We start from the raw sequence: 21,735 nt of genomic DNA on the forward strand, positions 1-21,735 counted from the left end.
ATGAACATGTAAATATCTACTCAGCCATCTGTATGAACATGGAAATATCTACACCGCTAATCGTATGAACATGGAAATATCTACACCGCTATCTGTATGAACATGGAAATATCTACACCGCTATCTGTATGAATATGGAAATATGTACACCGCCATCTGTATCAACATGTAAATATCTACGCCGCAGTCTGTATGAACATGGAAATCTCTACACCGCTAACTGTGTGAACATTTCAATACCTACACCGCTATCTGTATGAACATGGAAATATCTACACCGCTATCTGTATTAACATGGAAATATTTACACCGCTATCTGTATGAACATGGAAATATCTACAACGCTATGTGTATGAACACGGAAATATCTACACCACTATCTGTATGAAAATGCAAATATCTACACAGCTATCTGTATATCAATGGAAATATCCAGAATGGTATCTCTATAAACATGGAAATAACTACACTGCTATCTGTATAAACATGGAAATATCTACACCGCCATCTCTATGAACATGGAAATATCTACACCGCCATTTGTATGAACCTGGAAATATCTACACCACCATCTCTATGAACATGGAAATATCTACACCGCCATTTGTATGAGCATGGAAATACCTACACCGCCATCTGTATGAGCATGGAAATATCTTCACCGCCATTTGTATGAACATGGATATATGTACACCGGCATCTGGATGAACATGGAAATATCTACACCGTAATCTGCATGAAAATGGAAATATCTACAACGCTATCTGTATAAACATGGAAATATCTTCACCGATATCTGTATAAACGTGGAAATATCTATAACGCAGTCTCTATATACTTGGAAATAACTACACCACTATCTCTGTAAACATGGAAATATCTAGACCGCCATCTCTATAAACATGGAAATATCTACACCACCATCTGTATAAACATGGAAATATCTATACCGCTATCTGCATAAACATGGAAATATCTACACCGCCATCTCTATGAACATGGAAATATCTACACCGCCATCTGTACGAACATGGAAATATCTATACCGCCATCTGTATGAACATGTAAATATCTACACCGCCATCTGTATGAACATGGAAATATCTTCACCGCTAACTGTATGAACATTAAAATATCTACACCGCTATCTGTATGAACAAGGAAATATCTACACCGTTATCTGTATGAACATGGAAATATCTACACCGCTATCTGTACGAACATGGAAATATCTACTCCGCTATCTGTATCATCATGCAAATATCTACACTGCTATCTGTATATCAAAGGAAATATCTACACTGCTATCTCTATAAACATGGAAATAACTACACTGCTATCTGTATAAACATGGAAATATCTACACCGCCATCTCTATGAACATGGAAATATCTACACCGCCATTTGTATCAACATGGAAATATCTACACCGCCATATCTATGAACATGGAAATACCTACACTGCCATTTGTATGAACATGGAAATATCTACACCGCAATCTGCATGACCATGGAAATATCTACACCGCCATCTCTATAAACGTGGAAATATCTACACCGCTATCTGTATGAACTTGGAAATATCTACACTGCTCTCGGTATTAATTGAAATTATCTCCACCACTATCTCTATAAACATGGAAATATCTACACTGCTATCTGTATAAACATGGAAATATCTACACAGCTATTTGTATAAACATGGAAATATCTTCACCGCTATCTGTATAAACATGGAAATATCTACAACGCTGTCTCTATAAATTTGGATATAACTACACCACTATCTCTGTAAACATGGAAATATCTAGACCGCCATCTCTATAAACATGGAAATATCTACACCACCATCTGTATAAACATGGAAATATCTATAACGCTATCTGCATAAACATGGAAATATCTACACCGCCATCTCTATGAACATGGAAAAATCTACACGGCCATCTGTACGAACATGGAAATATCTACACCGCCATCTGTATGAACATGTAAATATCTACACCGCCATCTGTATGAACATGGAAATATCTACACCGCTAACTGTATGAACATGGAAATATCTACACCGCTATCTCTATGAACACGGAAATATCTACACCGTTATCTCTATGAACATGGAAATATCTACACCGCTAACTGTATGAACATGGAAATATCTACACCGCTATCTGTGCGAACATGGATATATCTACACCGGTATCTGTACGAACATGGAAATATCTACACCGCTACCTGTATGAACATGGAAATATCTACACAGCTATCTGTACAAACATGGAAATATCTACACCGCTATCTGTATGAACATGCAAATACCTACACAGCTATCTGTATATCAATGGAAATATCCACACTAATATCTCTATAAACATGGAAATAACTACACTGCTATCTGTATTAACATGGAAATGTCTACACCGCCACCTATATGAACATGGCAATATCTACACTGCCATCCGCACGAACATGGAAATATCTACATCGCCATCTGTATGAACATGTAAATATCTACACCGCCATCTGTATGAACATGGAAATACCTACACCGCTAACTGTATGAACATGGAAATATCTACACGGCTATTGGTATGAACATGGAAATAACTACACTGCTATCTGTATGAACATGGAAATATCTACACCGCCATCTGTATGAACATGGAAATATCTACACCGCCATCTGTATGAACATGTAAATATCTACACCGCTATCTGTATGAACATGGAAATATCTACACCGCTAACTGTATGAACATGGAAATATCTACACCGCTATCTGTATGAACATGGAAATAGCTACACCGCTAACTGTATGAATATGGAAATATCTACACCGCTATCTGTACGAACATGGAAATATCTACACAGCTATCTGTATGAACATGCAAATATCTACACAGCTATCTGTATATCAATGGAAATATCTACACTGCTATCTCTATAAACATGGAAATAACTTCACTGCTATCTGTATAAACATGGAAATATCTACACCGCCATCTCTATGAACATGGAAATATCTACACCGCCATTTGTATGAACATGGAAATATCTACACCGCTAACTGTATGAACATGGAAATATCTACACCGCTATCTGTATGAACATGGAAATATCTACACCGTTATCTGTATGAACATGGAAATATCTACACCGCTATCTGTATGAACATGGAAATATCTACACCACTCTCTGTACGAACATGGAAATATCTACACCGCTATCTGTATGAACATGGAAATATCTACACCGCTATGTGTATGAACATGCAAATATCTACACAGCTATCTGTATATCAATGGAAATATCTACACTGCTATCTCTATAAACATGGAAACTTCTACACTGCTATCTGTATAAACATGGAAATATCTACACCGCCATTTGTATGAACATGGAAATATCTGCACCGCTAACTGTATGAATATGGAAATATCTACACCGCTATCTGAATAAACATGGAAATATCTGCACCGCTATCTCTGTGAACATGCAAATATCAACACAGCTATCTGTGTATCAATGGAAATATCTACACTGCTATGTCTATAAACATGGTAATAAATACACTGCTACCAGTATAAACATGGAAATATCTACACCGTCATCTCTATGAACATGGAAATATCTACACCGACATTTGTATGAACATGGAAATATCCACACCGCTATCTGTGTAAACATGGAAATGTCTACACCGCTATCTGTGTAAACATGGAAATATCTACAACGCCATCTGTGTAAACATGAAAATATCTACACCGCAATACCTATAAACGTGGAAATATCTACACTGCCATCTGTATGAACATGGAAATATCTACACCGCCATCTCTGTAAACGTGGAAATATCTACACCGCTTTCTGTATTAACTTGGAAATATCTACACTGCTCTCAGTATAAAATTGAAATTATCTACACCACTATCTCTATAAACATGGAAATATCTACACTGCTATCTGTATAAACATGGAAATATCTACAACGCTATCTGTATAAACATGGAAATATCTTCACCGCTATCTGTATAAACATGGAAATATCTACAACGCTGTCCCTATAAACTTGGAAATAACTACACCACTATCTCTGTAAACATGGAAATATCTAGACCGCCTTCGCTATAAACATGGAAATAGCTACACCACCATCTGTATAAACATGGAAATATCTATACCGCTATCTGCATAAACATGGAAAAATCTACACCGCCATCTCTATGAACATGGAAATATCTACACCGCCATCTGTACGAACATGGAAATATCTATACCGCCATCTGTATGAACATGTAAATATCTACACCGCCATCTGTATGAACATGGAAATATCTTCACCGCTAACTGTATGAACATGGAAATATCTACAACGCTATCTGTATGAACATGGAAATATCTACACCGTTATCTGTATGAACATGGAAATAACTACACCGCTAGCTGTATGAACACGGAAATATCTACACCGCTATCTGTACGAACATGGAAATATCTACACCGCTATCTGTATGAACATGCAAATATCTACACAGCTATCTGTATATCAATGGATATATCTACAATGCTATCTCTTTAAACATGGAAATACCTACACTGCTATCTGAATAAACATGGAAATATCTACACCGCCACCTGTATGAACATGGAAATATATACACTGCCATCCGTATGAACATGGAAATATCTACACCGCCATCTGTATGAACATGTAAATATCTGCACCGCCATCTGTATGAACATGGAAATATCTACACCGCTAACTGTATGAACATGGAAATATCTACACCGCTATCTGTATGAACATGGAAATATCTACACCGCCATCTGAATGAACATGGAAATATCTACACCGCCATCTGTATGAACATGGAAATATCTACACGGCCATCTGTATGAACATGTAAATATCTACACTGCCATCTGTGAGAACATGGAAATATCTACACCGCTAACTGTATGAACATGGAAATATCTACACAGCTATCTGTATATCAATGGAAATATCTACACTGCTATCTCTATAAACATGGAAATATCTACACTGCTATCTGTATTAACATGGAAATGTCTACATCGCCATCTCTATGAACATGGAAATATCTACACCGCCATTTGTAAGAAAATGGAAATATCTACACCGCTAACTGTATGAATATGGAAATATCTACACCGCTATCTGAATAAACATGGAAATATCTGCACCGCCATCTGTATGAACTTGTAAATATCTACACTGCCATCTGTATGAAAATGGAAATACCTACACCGCTAACTGTATGAACATGGAAATGTCTACACCGCTATTGGTAGGAACCTGGAAATATCTAGACCGCTATCTGTATGAACGTGGAAATATCTGCACCGCTATCTCTATGAACATGCAAATACCTACACAGCTATCTGTATATCAATGGAAATATCTACACTGCTATCTCTATAAACATGGAAATATCTACACCGCTATCTGTATAAACATGGAAATATCTTCACCGCTATCTGTATAAACATGGAAATATCTACAACGCTGTCTCTATAAACTTGGAAATAACTACACCACTATCTCTGTAAACATGGAAATATCTAGACCGCCGTCTCTATAAACATGGAAATAGCTACACCACCATCTGTATAAACATGGAAATATCTACACCGCCATCTCTATGAACATGGAAATATCTACACCGCCATCTGTACGAACATGGAAATATCTATACCGCCATCTGTATGAACATGTAAATATCTACACCGCCATCTGTACGAACATGGAAATATCTTCACCGCTATCTGTATGAACATGGAAATATCTACACCGTTATCTGTATGAACATGGAAATAACTACACCGCTATCTGTATGAAAATGGAAATATCTACACCGCTATCTGAACGAACATGGAAATATCTACACCGCTATCTGTATGAACATGCAAATATCTACAGAGCTATCTGTATATCAATGGATATATCTACAATGCTATCTCTATAAACAAGGAAATAACTACACTGCTATCTGTATAAACATGGAAATATCTACACCGCCACCTGTATGAACATGGAAATATCTACACTGCCATCCGTATGAACATGAAAATATCTACACCGCCATCTGTATGAACATGTAAATATCTGCACCGCAATCTGTATTAACATGGAAATATCTACACCGCTAACTGTATGAACATGGAAATATCTACACCGCTATCTGTATCAACATGGAAATATCTACGCCGCCATCTGTATGAACATGGAAATATCTACACCGCCATCTGTATGAACATGGAAATATCTACACCGCCATCTGTATGAACATGGAAATATCTACACTGCCATCTGTAAGAACATGGAAATATCTACACCGCTAACTGTATGAACATGGAAATATCTACACCGCTATCTGTATGAACATTGAAATATCTACACCGCTATCTGTATAAACATGGAAATATCTACACCGCTATCTGTATGAACATGCAAATATCTACACAGCTATCTGTATATCAGTGGAAATATCTACACTGCTATCTCTATAAACACGGAAATAAATACACTGATATCTGTATAAACATGGAAATATCTACACCGCCATCTCCATGAACATGGAAATATCTACACCGCCATTTGTATGAACATGGAAATATCTACACCGCCATCTCTATGAACATGGAAATACCTACACCACCATTTGTATGAACATGGAAATATCTACACCGCCATCTGCATAAGCATGGAAATATCTACACCGCCATCTCTATAAACGTGGAAATATCTACACCGCTATCTGTATGAACTTGGAAATATCTACACTGCTCTCGGTATAAATTGAAATTATCTACACTACTATCTCTATAAACATGGAAATATCTACACTGCTATCTGTTTAAACATGGAAATATCTACACCGCTATCTATAAACATGGAAATATCTTCACCGCTATCTGTATAAACATGGAAATATCTACAACGCTGTCTCTATAAACTTGGAAATAACTACACCACTATCTCTATAAACATGGAAATATCTAGACCGCCATCTCTATAAACATGGAAATATCTACACCACCATCTGTATAAACATGGAAATATCTATACCGCTATCTGCATTAACATTGAAATATCTACACCGCCATCTCTATGAACATGGAAATATCTACACCGCCATCTGTATGAACATGTAAATATCTTCACCGCCATCTGTATGAACATGGAAGTATCTACACCGCTAACTGTATGAACATGGAAATATCTACACCACTATCTGTATGTACATGGAAATATCTACACCGTTATCTGTATGAACATGGAAATATCTACACCGCTATCTGTATGAACATGGAAATATCTACACAGCTATCTGTACGAACATTGAAATAACTACACCGCTATCTGTATGAACATGCAAATACCTACACAGCTATCTGTATAAACATGGAAATATCCACACTGCTATCTCTATAAACAGGAAATAGCTACACTGCTATCTGTATAAACATGGAAATATCTACACCGCCACCTTTATGAACATGGAAATATCTACACTGCCATCCGTATGAACATGGAAATATCTACACCGCCATCTGTACGAACTTGTAAATATCTACACCGCCATCTGTAAGAACATGGAAATATCAACACCACTAACTGTATGAACATGGAAATATCTACACCGCTATCTGTATTAACTTGGAAATATCTACACTGCTCTCTGCATAAAATTGAAATTATCTACACCACTATCTCTATAAACATGGAAATATCTACACTGCTATCTGTATAAACATGGAAATATCTACAACGCTATCTGTATAAACATGGAAATATCTTCACCGCTATCTGTATAAACATGGAAATATCTACAACGCTGTCTCTATAAACTTGGAAATAACTACACCACTATCTCTGTAAACATGGAAATATCTAGACCGCCGTCTCTATAAACATGGAAATAGCTACACCACCATCTGTATAAACATGGAAATATCTACACCGCCATCTCTATGAACATGGAAATATCTACACCGCCATCTGTACGAACATGGAAATATCTATACCGCCATCTGTATGAACATGTAAATATCTACACCGCCATCTGTACGAACATGGAAATATCTTCACCGCTATCTGTATGAACATGGAAATATCTACACCGTTATCTGTATGAACATGGAAATAACTACACCGCTATCTGTATGAAAATGGAAATATCTACACCGCTATCTGAACGAACATGGAAATATCTACACCGCTATCTGTATGAACATGCAAATATCTACAGAGCTATCTGTATATCAATGGATATATCTACAATGCTATCTCTATAAACAAGGAAATAACTACACTGCTATCTGTATAAACATGGAAATATCTACACCGCCACCTGTATGAACATGGAAATATCTACACTGCCATCCGTATGAACATGAAAATATCTACACCGCCATCTGTATGAACATGTAAATATCTGCACCGCAATCTGTATTAACATGGAAATATCTACACCGCTAACTGTATGAACATGGAAATATCTACACCGCTATCTGTATTAACATGGAAATATCTACGCCGCCATCTGTATGAACATGGAAATATCTACACCGCCATCTGTATGAACATGGAAATATCTACACCGCCATCTGTATGAACATGGAAATATCTACACTGCCATCTGTAAGAACATGGAAATATCTACACCGCTAACTGTATGAACATGGAAATATCTACACCGCTATCTGTATGAACATTGAAATATCTACACCGCTATCTGTATAAACATGGAAATATCTACACCGCTATCTGTATGAACATGCAAATATCTACACAGCTATCTGTATATCAGTGGAAATATCTACACTGCTATCTCTATAAACACGGAAATAAATACACTGATATCTGTATAAACATGGAAATATCTACACCGCCATCTCCATGAACATGGAAATATCTACACCGCCATTTGTATGAACATGGAAATATCTACACCGCCATCTCTATGAACATGGAAATACCTACACCACCATTTGTATGAACATGGAAATATCTACACCGCCATCTGCATAAGCATGGAAATATCTACACCGCCATCTCTATAAACGTGGAAATATCTACACCGCTATCTGTATGAACTTGGAAATATCTACACTGCTCTCGGTATAAATTGAAATTATCTACACTACTATCTCTATAAACATGGAAATATCTACACTGCTATCTGTTTAAACATGGAAATATCTACACCGCTATCTATAAACATGGAAATATCTTCACCGCTATCTGTATAAACATGGAAATATCTACAACGCTGTCTCTATAAACTTGGAAATAACTACACCACTATCTCTATAAACATGGAAATATCTAGACCGCCATCTCTATAAACATGGAAATATCTACACCACCATCTGTATAAACATGGAAATATCTATACCGCTATCTGCATTAACATTGAAATATCTACACCGCCATCTCTATGAACATGGAAATATCTACACCGCCATCTGTAAGAACATGTAAATATCTTCACCGCCATCTGTATGAACATGGAAGTATCTACACCGCTAACTGTATGAACATGGAAATATCTACACCACTATCTGTATGTACATGGAAATATCTACACCGTTATCTGTATGAACATGGAAATATCTACACCGCTATCTGTATGAACATGGAAATATCTACACAGCTATCTGTACGAACATTGAAATAACTACACCGCTATCTGTATGAACATGCAAATACCTACACAGCTATCTGTATAAACATGGAAATATCCACACTGCTATCTCTATAAACAGGAAATAGCTACACTGCTATCTGTATAAACATGGAAATATCTACACCGCCACCTTTATGAACATGGAAATATCTACACTGCCATCCGTATGAACATGGAAATATCTACACCGCCATCTGTACGAACTTGTAAATATCTACACCGCCATCTGTAAGAACATGGAAATATCAACACCACTAACTGTATGAACATGGAATTATCTACACCGCTATTGGTACTAACATGGGAATAACTACACCGCCATCTGTATGAACATGTAAATATCTACACCGCCATCTGTATGAACATGGAAATATCTACACCGCTAACTGTATGAACATGGAAATATCTACACCGCTATCTGAACATGGAAATATCTACACCGCTATCTGTATATCAATGGAAATATCTACACTGCTATCTCTATAAACATGGAAATAACTACACTGCTATCTGTATAAACTTGGAAAGATCTACACCGCCATCTCTATGAACATGGAAATACCTACACCGCCATTTGTATGAACATGGAAATATCTACACCGCCATCTCTATGAACATGGAAATATCTACACCGCCATTTGTATGAACATGGAAATATCTACACCGCTAACTGTATTAACATGGAAATATCTACACCGCCATCTGTATGAACATGGAAATATCTACACCGCTATCTGTATGAACATGGAAATATCTACACCGCTATGTGTATGAACATGCAAATATCTACACAGCTATCTGTATATCAATGGAAATATCTACACTGCTATCTCTATAAACATGGAAATATCTACACTGCTATCTGTATAAACATGGAAATATCTACACCGCCATTTGTATGAACATGGAAATATCTACACCGCTAACTGTATGAATATGGAAATATCTACACCGCTATCTGAATAAACATGGAAATATCTACACCGCTATCTCTATGAACATGCAAATATCTACACAGCTATCTGTATATCAATGGAAATATCTACACTGCTATGTCTATAAACATGGTAATAACTACACTGCTACCTGTATAAACCTGGAAATATCTACACCGTCATCTCTATGAACATGGAAATATCTACACCGACATTTGTATGAACATGGAAATATCCACACCGCTATCTGTGTAAACATGGAAATGTCTACACCGCTATCTGTGTAAACATGGAAATATCTACACCGCCATCTGTGTAAACATGAAAATATCTACACCGCCATCCCTATAAACGTGGAAATATCTACACTGCCTTCTGTATGAACATGGAAATATCTACACCGCCATCTCTATAAACGTGGAAATATATACACCGCTTTCTGTATGAACTTGGAAATATCTACACTGCTCTCTGTATAAAACTGAAATTATCTACACCACTATCTCTATAAACATGGAAATATCTACACTGCTATCTGTATAAACATGGAAATATCTACAATGCTATCTGTATAAACATGGAAATATCTTCACCGCTATCTGTATAAACATGGAAATATCTACAACGCTGTCTCTATAAACTTGGAAATAACTACACCACTATCTCTGTAAACCTGGAAATATCTAGACCGCCATCTCTATAAACATGGAAATATCTACACCACCATCTGTATAAACATGGAAATATCTATACCGCTATCTGCATAAACATGGAAATATCTACACCGCCATCTCTATGAACATGGAAATATCTACACCGCCATCTGTACGAACATGGAAATATCTATACCGCCATCTGTATGAACATGTAAATATCTACACCGCCATCTGTATGAACATGGAAATATCTTCACCGCTAACTGTATGAACATGGAATTATCTACACCGCTATCTGTATGAACATGGAACTATCTACACCGTTATCGGTATGAACATGGAAATATCTACTCCGCTATCTGTATGAACATGGAAATAACAACACCGCTATCTGTACGAACATGGAAATATCTACACCGCTATTTATATGAACATGCAAATATCTACACAGCTATCTGTATATCAAAGGAAATATCTACAATGCTATCTCTATAAACATGGAAATAACTACACTGCTATCTGTATAAACATGGAAATATCTACACCGCCACCTGTGTGAACATGCAAATATCTACACTGCCATCCGTACGAACATGGAAATATCTACACCGCCATCTCTATGAACATGTAAATATCTGCACCGCCATCTGTATGAACATGTAAATATCTACACCGCTAACTTTATGAACATGGAAATATCTACACTGCTATCTGTATGAACATGGAAATATCTACACCGCCATCTGTATGAACATGGAAATATCTACACCGCCATCAGTATGAACATGGAAATATCTATACCGCCATCTGTATGAACATGTAAATATCTACACTGCCATCTGTAAGAACATGGAAATATCTACATTGCTAACTGTATGAACATGGAAATATCTACACCGCTATCTGTATGAACATGGAAATATCTACACCGCTATCTGTATAAACATGGAAATATCTACACCGCTATCTGTATGAACATGCAAATATCTACACAGCTATCTGTATATCAATGGAAATATCTACACTGCTATCTCTATAAACATGGAAATAACTACACCGCTATCTGTATGAACATGGAAATATCTACACCGCCATCTCTATGAACATGGAAATATCTACACCGCCATCTGTATGAACTTGTAAATATCTACACTGCCATCTGTATGAAAATGGAAATACCTACACCGCTAACAGTATGAACGTGGAAATATCTACACCGCTATCTGTATGAACATGGAAATATCTACACTGCTATCTGTATATCAATGGAAATATCTACTCTGCTATCTCTATAAACATGGAAATAACTACACTGCTATCTGTATAAACATGGAAAGGTCTACACCGCCATCTCTATGAATATGGAAATATCTACACCGCCATTTGTATGAACATGGAAATACCTACACCGCCATCTCTATGAACATGGAAATATCTACACCGCCATTTGTATGAACATGGAAATATCTACACCGCTATCTGTATGAACATGGAAATAACTACACCACCATCTGTATGAACATGTAAATATCTACACCGCCATCTGTATGAACATGGAAATATCTTCACCACTAACTGTATGAACATGGAAATATCTACACCGCTATCTGTATGAACATGGAAATATCTACACCGTTATCTGTATGAACATGGAAATATCTACACCGCTATCTGTATGAACATGGAAATAACTACACCGCTATCTGTACGAACATGGAAATATCTACACCGCTATCTGCATGAACATGCAAATACCTACACAGCTATCTGTATGAACATGCAAATACCTACACAGCTATCTGTATATCAATGGAAATATCCACACTGCTATCTCTATAAACATGGAAATAACTACACTGCTATCTGTATAAACAAGGAAATATCTACACCACCATCTGTATGAACATGGAAATATCTACACCGCCATCTGTATGAATATGTAAATATCTACACCGCCATCTGTATGAACATGGAAATATCTACACCGCTAACTGTATGAACATGGAAATATCTACACCGCTATCTGTATGAACATGGAAATATCTACACCGCTATCTGTATATCAATGGAAATATCTACACTGCTATCTCTATAAACATGGAAATAACTACACTGCTATTTGCATAAACATGGAAATATCCGCACCGCTAGCTGTGCAAACATGGAAATACCTTCACCGCTCTCTGTATAAACATGGAAATAACTGCACCGCTATCTCTGTGAACATGTAAATATTTACAACGCTATCTGTGTAAAAATGGAAATGTCTACACCGCTATCTGTGTAAACATGGAAATACCTACACCGCTATCTGTGTAAACATGGAAATACTTACACCGCCATCTGTATAAACATGGAAATATCTACACCGCCATCTGTATAAACATGGAAATATCTACACTGCCAACCGTATGAACATGGAAATATCTACACCGCCATATCTATAAAGGTGGAAATATCTACACCGCTGTCTGTATGAACTTGGAAATATTCACACTGCTATTAGTATAAAAATGGAAATATCTACACTGCTATGTCTATAAGAATGGAAATATCTACACCGCTATCTGTATGAACAACGAAATATCTAGACCGCCATTTCTACAAACATGTAAATATCTACACTGCTCTGTGAATAAACATGGAAATAACTACACCGCTATCTGTATAAACATGGAAATATCTACACCGCTATCTCTATAAACTTGGAAATAACTACAACACTATCTCTATAAACGTGGAAATATCTACACCGCCATATCTATAAGCATGGAAATATCTACACCGCCATCTGTAGGAACATGAAAATATCTACACCGCCATCTCTATAAACATGGAAATACCTATACCGCCATCTCTATAAAGATGGAAATATCTAAACCGCCATCTGTATGAACATGTAGATATCTACACCACTATGTATATAAAGAAGGAAGCATGTACACCGCCACCTGTATAAACGTAGAAATATCTACACCGCCATCTCTATAAACATGGAAATATCTACACCGCCATTTGTATGAACATGGAAATATCTACACCGCTAACTGTATTAACATGGAAATATCTACACCGCCATCTGTATGAACATGGAAATATCTACACCGCTATCTGTATGAACATGGAAATATCTACACCGCTCTCTGTACGATCATGGAAATATCTACACCGCTATCTGTATGAACGTGGAAACATCTACACCGCTATGTGTATGAACATGCAAATATCTACACAGCTATCTGTATATCAATGGAAATATCTACACTGCTATCTCTATAAACATGGAAATATCTACACTGCTATCTGTATAAACATGGAAATATCTACACCGCCATTTGTATGAACATGGAAATATCTACACCGCTAACTGTATGAATATGGAAATATCTACACCGCTATCTGAATAAACATGGAAATATCTACACCGCTATCTCTATGAACATGCAAATATCTACACAGCTATCTGTATATCAATGGAAATATCTACACTGCTATGTCTATAAACATGGTAATAACTACACTGCTACCTGTATAAACCTGGAAATATCTACACCGTCATCTCTATGAACATGGAAATATCTACACCGACATTTGTATGAACATGGAAATATCCACACCGCTATCTGTGTAAACATGGAAATGTCTACACCGCTATCTGTGTAAACATGGAAATATCTACACCGCCATCTGTGTAAACATGAAAATATCTACACCGCCATCCCTATAAACGTGGAAATATCTACACTGCCTTCTGTATGAACATGGAAATATCTACACCGCCATCTCTATAAACGTGGAAATATCTACACCGCTTTCTGTATGAACTTGGAAATATCTACACTGCTCTCTGTATAAAACTGAAATTATCTACACCACTATCTCTATAAACATGGAAATATCTACACTGCTATCTGTATAAACATGGAAATATCTACAATGCTATCTGTATAAACATGGAAATATCTTCACCGCTATCTGTATAAACATGGAAATATCTACAACGCTGTCTCTATAAACTTGGAAATAACTACACCACTATCTCTGTAATCCTGGAAATATCTAGACCGCCATCTCTATAAACATGGAAATATCTACACCACCATCTGTATAAACATGGAAATATCTATACCGCTATCTGCATAAACATGGAAATATCTACACCGCCATCTCTATGAACATGGAAATATCTACACCGCCATCTGTACGAACATGAAAATATCTATACCGCCATCTGTATGAACATGTAAATATCTACACCGCCATCTGTATGAACATGGAAATATCTTCACCGCTAACTGTATGAACATGGAATTATCTACACAGCTATCTGTATGAACATGGAACTATCTACACCGTTATCTGTATGAACATGGAAATATCTACTCCGCTATCTGTATGAACATGGAAATAACAACACCGCTATCTGTACGAACATGGAAATATCTACACCGCTATTTATATGAACATGCAAATATCTACACAGCTATCTGTATATCAAAGGAAATATCTACAATGCTATCTCTATAAACATGGAAATAACTACACTGCTATCTGTATAAACATGGAAATATCTACACCGCCACCTGTGTGAACATGCAAATATCTACACTGCCATCCGTACGAACATGGAAATATCTACACCGCCATCTGTATGAACATGTAAATATCTGCACCGCCATCTGTATGAACATGTAAATAACTACACCGCTAACTTTATGAACCTGGAAATATCTACACTGCTATCTGTATGAACATGGAAATATCTACACCGCCATCTGTATGAACATGGAAATATCTACACCGCCATAAGTATGAACATGGAAATATCTATACCGCCATCTGTATGAACATGTAAATATCTACACTGCCATCTGTAAGAACATGGAAATATCTACATCGCTAACTGTAGGAACATGGAAATATCTACACCGCTATCTGTATGAACATGGAAATATCTACACCGCTATCTCTATAAACATGGAAATATCTACACCGCTATCTGTATGAACATGCAAATATCTACACAGCTATCTGTATATCAATGGAAATATCTACACTGCTATCTCTATAAACATGGAAATAACTACACCGCTATCTGTATGAACATGGAAATATCTACACCGCCATCTCTATGAACATGGAAATATCTACACCGCCATCTGTATGAACTTGTAAATATCTACACTGCCATCTGTATGAAAATGGAAATACCTACACCGCTAACAGTATGAACGTGGAAATATCTACACCGCTATCTGTATGAACATGGAAATATCTACACTGCTATCTGTATATCAATGGAAATATCTACTCTGCTATCTCTATAAACATGGAAATAACTACACTGCTATCTGTATAAACATGGAAAGATCTACACCGCCATCTCTATGAATATGGAAATATCTACACCGCCATTTGTATGAACATGGAAATACCTACACCGCCATCTCTATGAACATGGAAATATCTACACCGCCATTTGTATGAACATGGAAATATCTACACCGCTATCTGTATGAACATGGAAATAACTACACCACCATCTGTATGAACATGTAAATATCTACACCGCCATCTGTATGAACATGGAAATATCTTCACCACTAACTGTATGAACATGGAAATATCTACACCGCTATCTGTATGAACATGGAAATATCTACACCGTTATCTGTATGAACATGGAAATATCTACACCGCTATCTGTATGAACATGGAAATAACTACACCGCTATCTGTACGAACATGGAAATATCTACACCGCTATCTGTATGAACATGCAAATACCTACACAGCTATCTGTATGAACATGCAAATACCTACACAGCTATCTGTATATCAATGGAAATATCCACACTGCTATCTCTATAAACATGGAAATAACTACATTGCTATCTGTATAAGCAAGGAAATATCTACACCACCATCTGTATGAACATGGAAATATCTACACCGCCATCTGTATGAATATGTAAATATCTACACCGCCATCTGTATGAACATGGAAATATCTACATCGCTAACTGTATGAAAATGGAAATATCTACACCGCTATCTGTATGAACATGGAAATATCTACACCGCTATCTGTATGAACATGGAAATATCTACACTGCTATCTCTATAAACATGGAAATAACTACACTGCTATTTGCATAAACATGGAAATATCCGCACCGCTAGCTGTGCAAACATGGAAATACCTTCACCGCTCTCTGTATAAACATGGAAATAACTGCACCGCTATCTCTGTGAACATGTAAATATTTACAACGCTATCTGTGTAAAAATGGAAATGTCTACACCGCTATCTGTGTAAACATGGAAATACCTACACTGCTATCTGTGTAAACATGGAAATACTTACACCGCCATCTGTATAAACATGGAAATATCTACACCGCCATCTGTATAAACATGGAAATATCTACACTGCCAACCGTATGAACATGGAAATATCTACACCGCCATATCTATAAAGGTGGAAATATCTACACCGCTGTCTGTATGAACTTGGAAATATTCACACTGCTATTAGTATAAAAATGGAAATATCTACACTGCTATGTCTATAAGAATGGAAATATCTACACCGCTATCTGTATGAACAACGAAATATCTAGACCGCCATTTCTACAAACATGTAAATATCTACACTGCTCTGTGAATAAACATGGAAATAACTACACCGCTATCTGTATAAACATGGAAATATCTACACCGCTATCACTATAAACTTGGAAATAACTACACCACTATCTCTATAAACGTGGAAATATCTACACCGCCATATCTATAAGCATGGAAAAATCTACACCGCCATCTGTAGGAAAATGAAAATATCTACACCGCCATCTCTATAAACATGGAAATACCTATACCGCCATCTCTATAAAGATGGAAATATCTAAACCGCCATCTGTATGAACATGTAGATATCTACACCACTATGTATATAAAGAAGGAAGCATGTACACCGCCACCTGTATAAACGTAGAAATATCTACACCGCCATCTCTATAAACATGGAAATATCTACACCAACATCTGTATAAACGTGGAAATATCTACACCGCTATCTGTATAAAGATGGAAATATCTACACCGCTATCTGAATAAACATGGAAATATCTACACCGCCATCGCTATAAACATGGAAATATCTACACCGCCATCTGTACGAACATGGGAATATCTGCACCGCCATCTGTATGAAAAAGGAAATATCTACAACGCCATCTGTATTAGGATGGAAATATCTACACCGCTATCTGTATAAACATGGAAATATTTACAACGCTATCTCTATAAACTTGGAAATATCTACATCACTACCTGTATAAACATGGAAATATCTTCACCGCTATCTGTATAAACATGGAAATATCTGCACCGCTATCAGTGTAAACATGGAAATATCTACACCGCTATCTATATAAAGATGGAAATATCCACACCGCTATCTGTGTAACATGGAAATATCTTCACCGCTATCTGTATAAACATGGAAATAACTACACCGCTATCTATATAAACATGTAAATATCTACAAGGCTATATGACTAAACATGGAAATGTCTACACCACCATCTGTATGAACATGGAAATATCTACACCGCCATCTCTAGGAACATGGAAATATCTACACCACCATCTGTATTAAGATGGAAATATCTACACCGCTATGTGTATAAACTTGGAAATATCCACACTGCTATCTGTGTAAACATGGAAATATCTTCAGCGCTATCTGTATAAACATGGATATAATTACACCACTAACTCTATAAACATGTAAATATCTACAACGATATCTGTGTAAACATGGAAAGGCCTACACCGCTGTCTGTGTAAACATGGAAATATCTACACCGCTTTCTGTATGAACATGGAAATATCTACACCGCTATCTCTATTAACATGCAAATATCTACACCGCTATCTCTATTAACATGCAAATATCTACACAGCTATCTGTATATCAATGGAAATATCTACACAGCTTTATCTATAAACATGGAAATAACTACATCGCTATCTCTATAAACTTGGAAATATCTACAGCGCCATCTGTATAAACATGGAAATATCTACAGCGCCATCTGTAGGAACATGGAAATATCTACACCGAAATCTGTATTAAGATGGAATATCTACACCGCTATCTGTATAAACATGGAAATATCTACACCGCTATCTGTATAAACATGGAGATATCCACACCGCTATCTGTGTAAACATGGAAATATCTACACCGCTGTCTGTATAAACATGGAAATATCTACACCGCCATCTCTATAAACATGGAAATATCTGCACCACCATCTGAATAAACATGGAAATATCTACACCTCCATCTCTATAAACATGGAAATGTCTACAACGCCCTCTGTATGAACACGGAAATATGTACACCGCCATCTCTATAAACGTGGAAATATCTACAACGCTATCTGTATGGACATGGAAATATCTACACTTCTATCTGTATAAAATTGGAAACATCTACACCGCTATCTCTATAAAATTGGAAATATCTACACCGCTATCTCTGTAAACATGGAAATATCTGCAACGCTATCTGTATAAACAAGAAAATATCTAGACCGCCATCTCTATAAACATGTAAATATCTACACCGCTATCTGTATAAACATGGAAATATCTACACCGCTATCCGTATAAACATGGAAATATCTACACCGCTATCTCTATAAACTTGGAAATAACTGCAACACTATCTCTGTAAACATGGAAATATCTACACTGCTATCTGTATAAACATGGATATATCTACACCGCTATCTGTATAAACATGGAAATATCTACACGACCATCTCTATGAACATGGAAATATCTACACCGCCATTTGTATGAACATGGAAATATCTACACCACCATCTCTAAGAACATGGAATTATCTACACCTCCATGTGTATGAACATGGAAATATCTACACCGCCATCTGTATGAACATGGAAATATCTTCACCGCCATCTGTATGAACATGGATATATCTACACGGCATCTGGATGAACATGGAAACATCTACACAGCTATCTGCATATACACGGAAATATCTACACAGCTTTCTCTATAAACATGGAAAGAACAACACCGCTATCTCTATAAACTTCAAAATATTTACACCACCATCTGTATGAACATGGAAATATCTACACCGCCATCTGTAGGACCATGGAAATATCTACACCACCATCTGTATTAAGATGGAAATATCTACACCGCTATGTGTATAAACATGGAAATATCCACACTGCTATCTGTGTAAACATGGAAACACCTTCAGCGCTATCTGTATAAACATGGAAATAACTACACCACTATCTCTATAAACATGTAAATATCTACAACGATATCTGTGTAAACATGGAAAGGTCTACACAGCTGTCTGTGTAAACATGGAAATATCTACACCGCTTTCTGTTTAAACATGGAAATATCTACACTGCCTAATCTGTAAACATAGAAATATCTACACCGCCATCTGTATAAACATGGAAATATCCACAGGGCCATCTCTATAAACATATTAATATGTACACCGCCATCTGAATGGACGTAGAAATATCAACACCGCCATCTCTATAAAGGTGGAATTATCTACACTGCTATCTGTATGAACATGGAAATATCTACACAGCTATCTGCATATACATGGAAATATCTACACAGCTCTATGCATAAACATGGAAATAAGTACACCGCTATCTCTATAAAATTGGAAATATCTACAGCGCCATCTGTATGAACATGGAAATATCTACACCGCCATCTGTATGAACATGGAAATATCTACACCGCCATCTGTATAAACATGGAGATATCCACACCGCTATCTGTGTAAACATGGAAATAACTACACCGCTATCTGTATAGACATGGAAATATCTACACCGCTATCTATATATCAGTGGAAATATCTACACTGCTATCTCTATAAACATGGAAATAACTACACTGCTATCTGTATAAACATGGAAACATCTACACCGCCATCTCTATGAACATGGAAATATCTACACCGCCATTAGTATGAACATGGAGATATCTACACCGCCATCTCCAAGAACATGGAAATATCTACACCGCCATTTGCATGAACATGGAAATATCTACACCGCCATCTGTATGAACATGTAAATATCTACACCGCCATCTGTATGAACATGGAAATATCTACACCGCTAACTGTATGAACATGGAAATATCTTCACCGCTATCTGTATGAACATGGAAATATCTACACCGTTATCTCTATGAACATGGAAATATCTACACCGCTAACTGTATGAACATGGAAACATCTACACCGCTATCTGTATGAACATGGAAATATCTACACCGTTATCTGTATGAACATGGAAATATCTACACCGCTATCTATATGAACATGGAAATATCTACACC

Source organism: Gorilla gorilla, chromosome 11 (assembly GCF_029281585.2).
Source record: "Gorilla gorilla gorilla isolate KB3781 chromosome 11, NHGRI_mGorGor1-v2.1_pri, whole genome shotgun sequence".
NCBI lineage: Eukaryota > Metazoa > Chordata > Mammalia > Primates > Hominidae > Gorilla > Gorilla gorilla.